This window comes from Papaver somniferum, chromosome 5 (genome assembly GCF_003573695.1).
Source record: "Papaver somniferum cultivar HN1 chromosome 5, ASM357369v1, whole genome shotgun sequence".
NCBI lineage: Eukaryota > Viridiplantae > Streptophyta > Magnoliopsida > Ranunculales > Papaveraceae > Papaver > Papaver somniferum.
In genome coordinates, this window is record NC_039362.1 from 62581417 (window position 1) to 62590506 (window position 9090).

A 9090-nucleotide genomic window follows, 5' to 3' on the forward strand; every position below is an offset into this window, starting at 1 on the left:
CTTATTTCCATACTAGAACAAATCGAAGGAGATCGAGAAATCATATATCGTCTTTGAAAGATATTAATGGTTAGTGGATTCATTCCATAGAAGATCTTTAAAAACTCCTTACTTCTCATTTTGAAAATATTGCCACTTCTACCAATCCAGTTTTCCAGCATGATTCATTTGAATTAATAAAGCCAATGATTACAGATGAGGAGAATCAAGCTTTAATCTCTGTTCCTTCTGCAGAAGAGATTTATGAAGTTTTAAACACTATTCCTAGCTGGAATGCCCCAAGGCCAGATGGATTCCCTGCTGGCTTCTTTCAAACTCAGTGGTCAATAGTTGGTAATGATGTGGTTAACTTAGTTCAAGACTTTTTTTCATACTAAGCAGCTTCCACCTCATATCAACCAAACTACTACATGTTTGATCCCTAAAACTCAACATCCTTCAGCCCCTGGTGATTACAGGCCCATAGGGCTTTGTAATATTACTTATAAAATAATCTCTAAACTTTTAGTCATCAGAATGAAACCACTCATGGAGAAAATCATTTCCCCTACACAAGCAGCCTTTGTCCCGAAAAGATACATCATTGACAATATTGTGGTGGCACATGAATTGATTCATTCAATGAAAAAATCTAAAAAGAAATAGGGATTAGTTACTCTTAAGATGGATATGTCTAAGGCATTCGACGAAATCGAATAGTCTTTTGTTGACAAAATGTTATACTCTTTGGGTTTCTGTGAGGAGTGGAGAATAATTATTCAGGAGTGTATATCAACTACTTCTGTCTCAGTTCGTCTCAATGGTAATATGTGCAAAGAATATCAACCTACAAGGGGGCTTAGACAGGGTGACCCACTGTCTCCATATCTATTCATCATCTCCATGGAATATTTCACAAGATCTTTAATGCATGTTGAAGCAACCGGTTTAATTAAAGGAATTCAAGTAAGCAGCAAATCCATAACTATCAATCATTTGTTGTTTGCAGATGATTGTATGTTGTTTTTTCAAGCTGCAGACGAGAGTATCAACCACATAAAAGATATATTACATAATTTCAGTCTTCTGTCAGGTATTTCAACAAATCATCGAAATTTATTGCAGGTGACATTTCTCCTAGTCAAAAAGAGTCTATTCAAAATAGTCTTGAAGTTAAGCAGTTAGTAACTTCTGATAAATATTTAGGTCTTCCAATACTTTTGGGAAAGTCAAAAACTAACTCTTTTGCTTCTGTTAAGGATTATTACAAACACAGACTTCAAGGCTGGTGTTCTAAAACTCTTAACTTGGCAGCTAGAACTACTTTAATAAAGTAAATTCTCAATGCAATTCCAACACATTTTATGAGCAATTTCAAACTTCCCAAGACCATCATTACTAAATTAGAGTTGATTCAGAGAAAATTCTGGTGGGGCTGTAAGAAAAACAAGGGTTTCAATCCTGTTTCTTGGAATTCTCTATGCATTCCCAAAGAAGAAGGAGGTCCAGATTTTAGAAATATTGAATTGTATAACAAGGCTTTAATGATCAAATTAGCATGGAGACTGTGTACAAAGGAGGATAAGCCTTGGACTCATATTATGAAAGCCAAGTATTCCTCGCATTGTCATTTTCTTCATCTTCAGGGAACACATAATAACAACTCTTGGATCTGGAAAGGATTAGAACTAGGGATACATTATGTTAGACAATTTCATAGATGGGATGTAAGGTGTGGTACAAAAATTTTGGTTTGGTATGATAAATGTGTAAGAGGACTAAACGCACCACCTCTTCCTAAAGAAAACTACTCTGGATCAATTAGAATAGTTAATGTCTCTGATTTAATGCTCCAGAATCCCAGAAGATGGAGTACAGATTTGGTACAACGAGTCTTCCCAAAAGAAACTGCATATCTTATTCTTAAAATGCCTTTAGTTCAATGTGGTACAGACAAGATGATTTGTCTAACAGGAGAAATTACCATCAAGTCTACTTACAATGAACTAGTTAGACAATCAAGGAATTCTCATGGGCATAGACAAAGTAATATTCCTAGCACAGTCTGGAAATGTCTGTGGAAAATGAAAGTACCACATAAGGTTAAATTGTTTATTTGGAAATGCATTAGAGACATTGTACCTACAAAGGAAAAATTACACAAGGTTAGACAGGTATAAATCCACTATGTTCAAGATGCTTGCAAGCGGAAGAAACTCTAGAACATCTATTAATAGAATATGATTAATCAAGATCAGTGTGGTTAAGTATGAATATGAATGTTTCTTATTTGCAACAACATCACACTCAGGTTAAAGACTGGTTAGTTTCTTGGTTTTCCAAAGTAGATGACGATTCTTCTGTTTGGGTTTCAACATCTATGATAACTGCTTGGTTCATTTGGAAAAATAGATGCTTGAAGGAATTTGAAAATAAAAATCAAAATATTCACTCCACAGTTTATTTTATAAAACACATGATCAACCAATGTTCAATTGAGAAGAGTCATAATAAATAATTGCATGTCACTCACTGGTCACCACCACAAGCTGATGTGCTCAAAATAAATATGGATGCATCTTTTGATAGAGATAACTCTTACATATGCATTGGTTTAATCGTTCGTAATTCTGCAGGAAACTGTGAAGGCATCATAGGGAGGTTCATCCATGGAGGAATAGATCCAGAGCAGGCGGAATGTCTAGCCTTCAAAGAAGCTATCAACTGGGCCAGACAAAAGAATCTCGTTAAGGTTATATTCGAAGGTGACTGTGTAAAAATAATCAATTCTGTGAAGCATGCCAAATCTTCAGTTCATTGGATGAACGAAGGCAGTATATATGAATAAAGGCAACTTCTATCTTGTTTTCCTTGGTTTGAAGTTAGGTATGTTAAAAGACAAGCAAACAAAGTGGCACATGTAGTAGCCAACAAAGCTAGAACTGGAAAAACATCTTTTGATTATCTCTGTAACATTCCTGAAATTTTCATGCATGAAATAAGGAGTGATAATAGTAATTCCAATCTTGGTTACTTGTAATTCTGCTTATTAATACAAGAAGTTGTTTGCATCAAAAAAAAAGTGTAAGGATAGAAATCAACTTAAAGACCTATGACTTCATTACGGTTCAATTGGTCCCACTTTTAATCCTTTCAAAAAAAAAAAAAACTTTTTATTTCTTGAATTGCATAAATCCTTGTATATCTAATGGGTATATTGTATCTCAGTGATGAAACCAGAATTCAAGACGGGGGTGGTTTGAAAAAAATTCTGCGCACTTGTATTCCTAGTTCCTGAGGGAGATATAGGAGAGTAAGGGTGTGGCTTCATTGTCGATAGCGATACGCAAGGCACAATCCTAAAGGACCTGATTATTTCGAGTAAACAATCCAGATCTGCAAGATAACTGTCTAAAATATGCAAACAAAAACAACCAAGCAAATACTTGTAGAGAATCCCGCACATACAGCAAGACAACTCAATCAGACCTAAGCATCCAATTTCATACCAATTTCCCATTTCTTGATACCCAAACCATTTAACAATCTTAAAACACATAAAATCACCTTACCTAGGTTTTATTTCTTTTTGCCAAACAACCCAATCAGTTAAATCACCTTACCTAGGGTTTCTTCTTTTAACTTATTTCTCCCACTCGAACAGAACATAGAAAATTCCTTCTTCTTTTACACTATGAATTTGGATTTTACTAGATTCATAGTTCTTACCATGGCTTGGTATTGGTTACCTGGGCTTGAACTAAAATTGGCCATCTTTTACTGCCTCTATGAATAATTTTACTAAGGGTCGCTTAAGCCAGGGGAAGTATGTGCATACTTCCGCTCCTGTTGGGTCCCATTACTTTATAATAAGTTAGAGATACAATTTAGCAAATGGCTACATAGTCTGCCCCAGGCCCTGGTGAATTTCCAATACTTTTCTACAAACAGAATATATAGCTTGTTGAAAATGATATTTTAAAATGGTTCAAAGTTTCTTTCATTCAAAATATTTGCTGAAAGAAATGAATCATACATTTCTATTTCTAATACCTAAGGTTAACAATCCTGCTATTCCAGCTGACTTCAGTAAAATCTCTTTATGCAACTCTAGTTCTAAAATAATCTTTGAGACTATTGTTAATAGAATGATACCACTACTAGGAAAAATTATATCACCTTTTCAATCTGCTTATATTCCCAAAAATATAATATAGGATAATGTGATTATTTCCCATGAATTAGTGCGCCCTATGAAAGGGAAAAGGAAGAAATACAATTGTATTATTATGGGGCTCAAACGAGATATGTCAGTTAGACCATTGCTCGGTTGAACCCACAAGTTTTGTTATCTCAATATTGTTGTCAATGTTAGGTGATCAAAACTATATACTGACTTCTAGTCTCCTAAGTCAAGTTTCGGATAGGTTAGAATTGTAGTTGAGTATCAGAGATCACCCTTGAAGACTGAATATCGACGAAGACATTTAGAGAACTTCTGTATCAGGTATGTGAAGACTGAATCATTCTATTTTACTAACTATACCAAAATTCTATCTATTGAGACTATGTCATATGACTTATAGTAGATTTACAAAGAAGATGTTTCGAGTCAAGCTTGTCTTGTAAAAAATATCGAAATATGATTTAGCGATTAGATGTTCAAAGGTCTTTAACAATATTAGTTCGATGAATTACTTTGTGGATCAGTTGAAATTTTCCCATACAAATGATTAAATCACTTGGTAATGTTTCAAACATCATAAGAGATCACCCTTGAAGACTGAAGATCGACGAAGACATTTGGAGAACTTCTGTATCGGGTATATGAAGACCGAACCATTCTATTTTACTCACTATACCATCATTCTATCTATTGAGACTATGTCGTATGACTTATAGTATATTTACAAAAATATATGTTTCGAGTTAAGCTTTTCTTGTGAAAAATATCGAAATATGATTTAGCGATTAGATATTCAAAGATCTATGAATTAATTTGTGGATCAATTGAAAAATTGCCCATGCAAATGATTATATCACTTAGGAATGTTTCAAACATCATAAGAGAGAAATATGAAATTACTGAAATTTCTACTTAGGGTAGATTAGCGACCCAGTTCGCAAACTATAGATATCTGAGATATAGAAATACAGGAAGGTTGGTGAACCAGTTGGCAAACCGCGAGTTCAATTGGGAACAGTTCACCAACCGTTTTGGCGAACCGTGGTGAACTGATTTTATAAGTTAGATAAAATGGCTAGCAGTTGGAGAACCTGGTTTACGAACCGTAGAACCCTGTCTCGTGAACAAACGCTACGGTTGGAAAACCGTTGTAGCAATTTTTCCAGTATTGTTTAACAGATGTTTAAAAACTTATTATTTTAATATATTTAACATTGCTAGAACTCTCCTAAACACTTCTAAGACTTTATTGAGCACTTAAACACTTATGTGTCTGAACCATGATTAATTCCTTAGGTGTTTAAATGAACATCAAATAGCTTTTATTTCTTTGGCTAACTTTCCAAACCGAACAACCATTATACACGGCCCAGTAACCAAACTTATGTGTATAATATTTTATTGTAGTTTGAAGATACAATTTCTTTGCTTGATTCTCAAGTTATCTAGCTTGAATTCTAACCTCACTCTGGTCTTTCAAAACTATAAATAGAGTATCTCTGTCAACTGGGAAATTCAATCCCTGATACCTTGTGTCCTAGTTGATCCTAGAGTCATCTCTATTGACCTTTTAGGTTTACGACTACAAAACTTCACTTGGGGATTCGTAAAACCATGTCCCACTATCTTTACCTTGATAGTTCATGTATCCTGATATTTCTTTTCTGTTATCGAGGTTTTCTTAATCTCTTTCAGGCAAGGTAGATAGTAATCACAAAGTTTTATTCGTCTCATACTCCTCAAGATAAATATCTAAAGACTGATCTTAGTTGATCTTTCGACGATTTTTCTTGAGAGGTGGTTAAGAATCTATGCTGCTCTTTGGGAGTCATAAGTTCCGTATTTGTGAGATTTGCTAGCTTGTCTATTGCAAACATATTTTCACACATTTATCTTTGATCTAAATGGAAATCAAATAGGCTTATCTGTTAGAGGCATATTGGTATCAAAAGTTTTCACTTCGGATGAATCAAGTCTTAGGATGTAAAGGACGCCAATTAAGGTAATCAAATGCGTAGAATCTTGATAGGTTCAAGAGACGTAAGAAGCGCGACTATAAATGAATCGCTTGGAGGGTGGATTTGGTTTCAAATACATTCCACTCTGAAGTCTGATAGTTGGCTAGTGTCTGTAGCGGCTTAATACAGTGTGGTTCTGGAAGAGGTCCCGTTTTTTTTTTTTTTTGTTATTGCGGTTCCCTCGTTAACAAAAGTTCTGGTGTCTTGTATTTTTCCTTTTCCGCATTATATAGTTTATCTTTATAATTGGATTTATACAGGCTTGTATGTGTTCAATCTAAGTAGATACGTCCGTTTAACTGTAATCAGTTACGATACTAGTTTTTTGTATAATTTGTATCTTGAAAGATAGATAACAATATTAATCACTTGGCAGAATTCCGATTGAATTATTTGGATACAACTAGATTGATCTTGGATATTTATTTTTGAGATCGTCCAAGCACTCTGCTTACCAATCAGGTTCACGAACCTTGTGTCTATAACTCTATATACATACTAATTGAGTAGAAGTCGATATATTAACTCTATATACATATTTTCAAGGATCATTAAGTTTTTGTTCTTGCAATTGTATTAAGTTTTTTCGATACAGGATGCCGAACGAAAAAGATGGGTATATTTGGTATCCCCTGCGTTTACAATGTCCAAGGCATTTGATAGGCTTGAGTGGGTTTTTTTAATTGGTGTCCTCAAATGTTTTAGTCTTTCTTGGTTTTAGATCATTTATCAATGTATTAGCACCAGTGCACCACTAGTATTTCTGTTTACTTAATGGGTCACCTTGTCCTGCTTACAGACCTAGTAGTATAGGTCTTGGACAATGTCATCCATTATCTTCTAATTTTTCTTTCTCCAGATATTTAATGTATTTGGACGTTGTCATCTTATTCATAGGTTTAAAATCAACAATAAGGCTCCTAATATTTCCCATCTGCTATTTGATGATGTTTGACTTTTATCCGCTAAAGCTACCCATGATGAGGCTAATAACTTAATGTCTCCCATTAAGGATTTTAGACTCATTCATTTCTATCCAAATGATAAATTTTCAAAAATCTTGATGTTTCTCTAGTAAGAATGTTCATCCAGATCATTATGTATCCCTCATTAGATCACTTACAATAAAAAAAATTGAGAAACATTTAGGCGTTCCTATTTCCCGAAAAGGATCCAAGATTGAGACTTTCTCACACCGTGCTGATCATTTTAATAAAAGAGTGGACAAGTGGAAGGGAAAACAATTGCCCCATCCCGGAGGTATGTTATTGTTGATAATGTCTTGAATTCCTCTCACATCTATTATATAGATGAATTCTTTCCTTCTACCAGGTAACCTTATCCATAAGTCATAAAATAAGAGGAGGATTAGGGTTTAGAAATCTTAAGTCTACTAATGCAGCTTTTTTCTTGCCAAAACTGCATGGTTGCTTTTTCGTTCTCCTAACGAGCTTTGGATTAGGATTTTGAAATGCGGATATTTCAAAAACTGCCATCCCTTGCGTCACAAAGATATTAAAAGCTCTTTTGGGGTATGAAAAAAGTATTTATCATGGTCTTAATATCATTAGGCTCCATAATTTTATTTGGGAAGTCAAAACTGGAGTCAATATACATGATTTTATTGATAATTGGGTTCCCATTATGTCATCACCTTAATGCACCTCTTATCCACATCCCAATATGTGTGTGGATAGCTTTATTGATAATGATACTAGAACTTGGAATTATGACCTAGTACAAGCCTACTTCACACAAGACAATAGTCAGAAAATCATGAAAGCTAGGATCCCTAATCGAATTTTAGATAGGGTTCAGAAAGGTTGTCGTTCACTCGGACTTTGTTGAGATTGATTTTAGGCTTAAATAAATAAAAGAATAAAAATAAAGAAAATATACAACTTATGTCACAAGATGAAGAGATGGTTGGGACTCAGAATTCCACCAGACTTCAATTTCATGCAATTCAAATACCAATTCTAAACAATAATAGCCCATAATATAAAGTTTCATTGACTCTAATTCATTGCCTAAAGTAGATTTCAAAAGTAATGGATGTAAATCTAAAGCATGGGATATCAAAACAATTAAGAAAGCATAACCCATCAATTGAAATGACAACCATTCAACGATAATCATAATTCAATTAAATAACTGTGCAATTAGTCATAAAAAGAATTAATATAATTACCGTATGAGTGAAATTTGGCTTCCTTCATTATCCCGGTGTAGTTGCAGGAAATCCTACACTACACCCCTCATATGATTTCATTGTTGATCAACTCATTTTTAGGTTTACACTCTTAATTTTATTGATTAATTTTCGAATATTCTTACAAGAAAGATAAAGAAATCAAGAATGTACTCTGCTCTGAACTTTCTCTCTCCTATTTACTTGTTTCTTACTCAAAAAAAAGATCTCTCTCTCCTTTGCAACTCGAATGACTATTTATAAGGAAATACATAGTGGATGACAGCTAATCTGTCCTTTATTTTCGGATATGGTTTGCGACATTTTCGCAACCTTACAAATGTTAACTTCGCAAGCTCTCTAATTTTCGCAAGATTATCACATCTTTCTCATGATCCTTGCTGACGTCGTTTCTGAAATTGTTCTGCGACGCTATTGTGCAATACAATTGATAATTTCGCTGAGACATAATTGTTGCGAGATTATGATCCTACATCTTGCCTTTTCTCATATCTTCTCTGTAAAGTAGAGAATTATGTGAGAAATGCCGCAACTGCTTATCTTTTCATATTCCACATTTATCACACGTACTCTCTCTTCCATTTATTTCTTGACACGTCTTCTGTAAACGCTACCTTTCAACCGCTCACGTCTCTTCGTCTTAATGGTGTTTATTTATTCGAGAATTAAATTTTCTTTATATACTCTTATCCCCC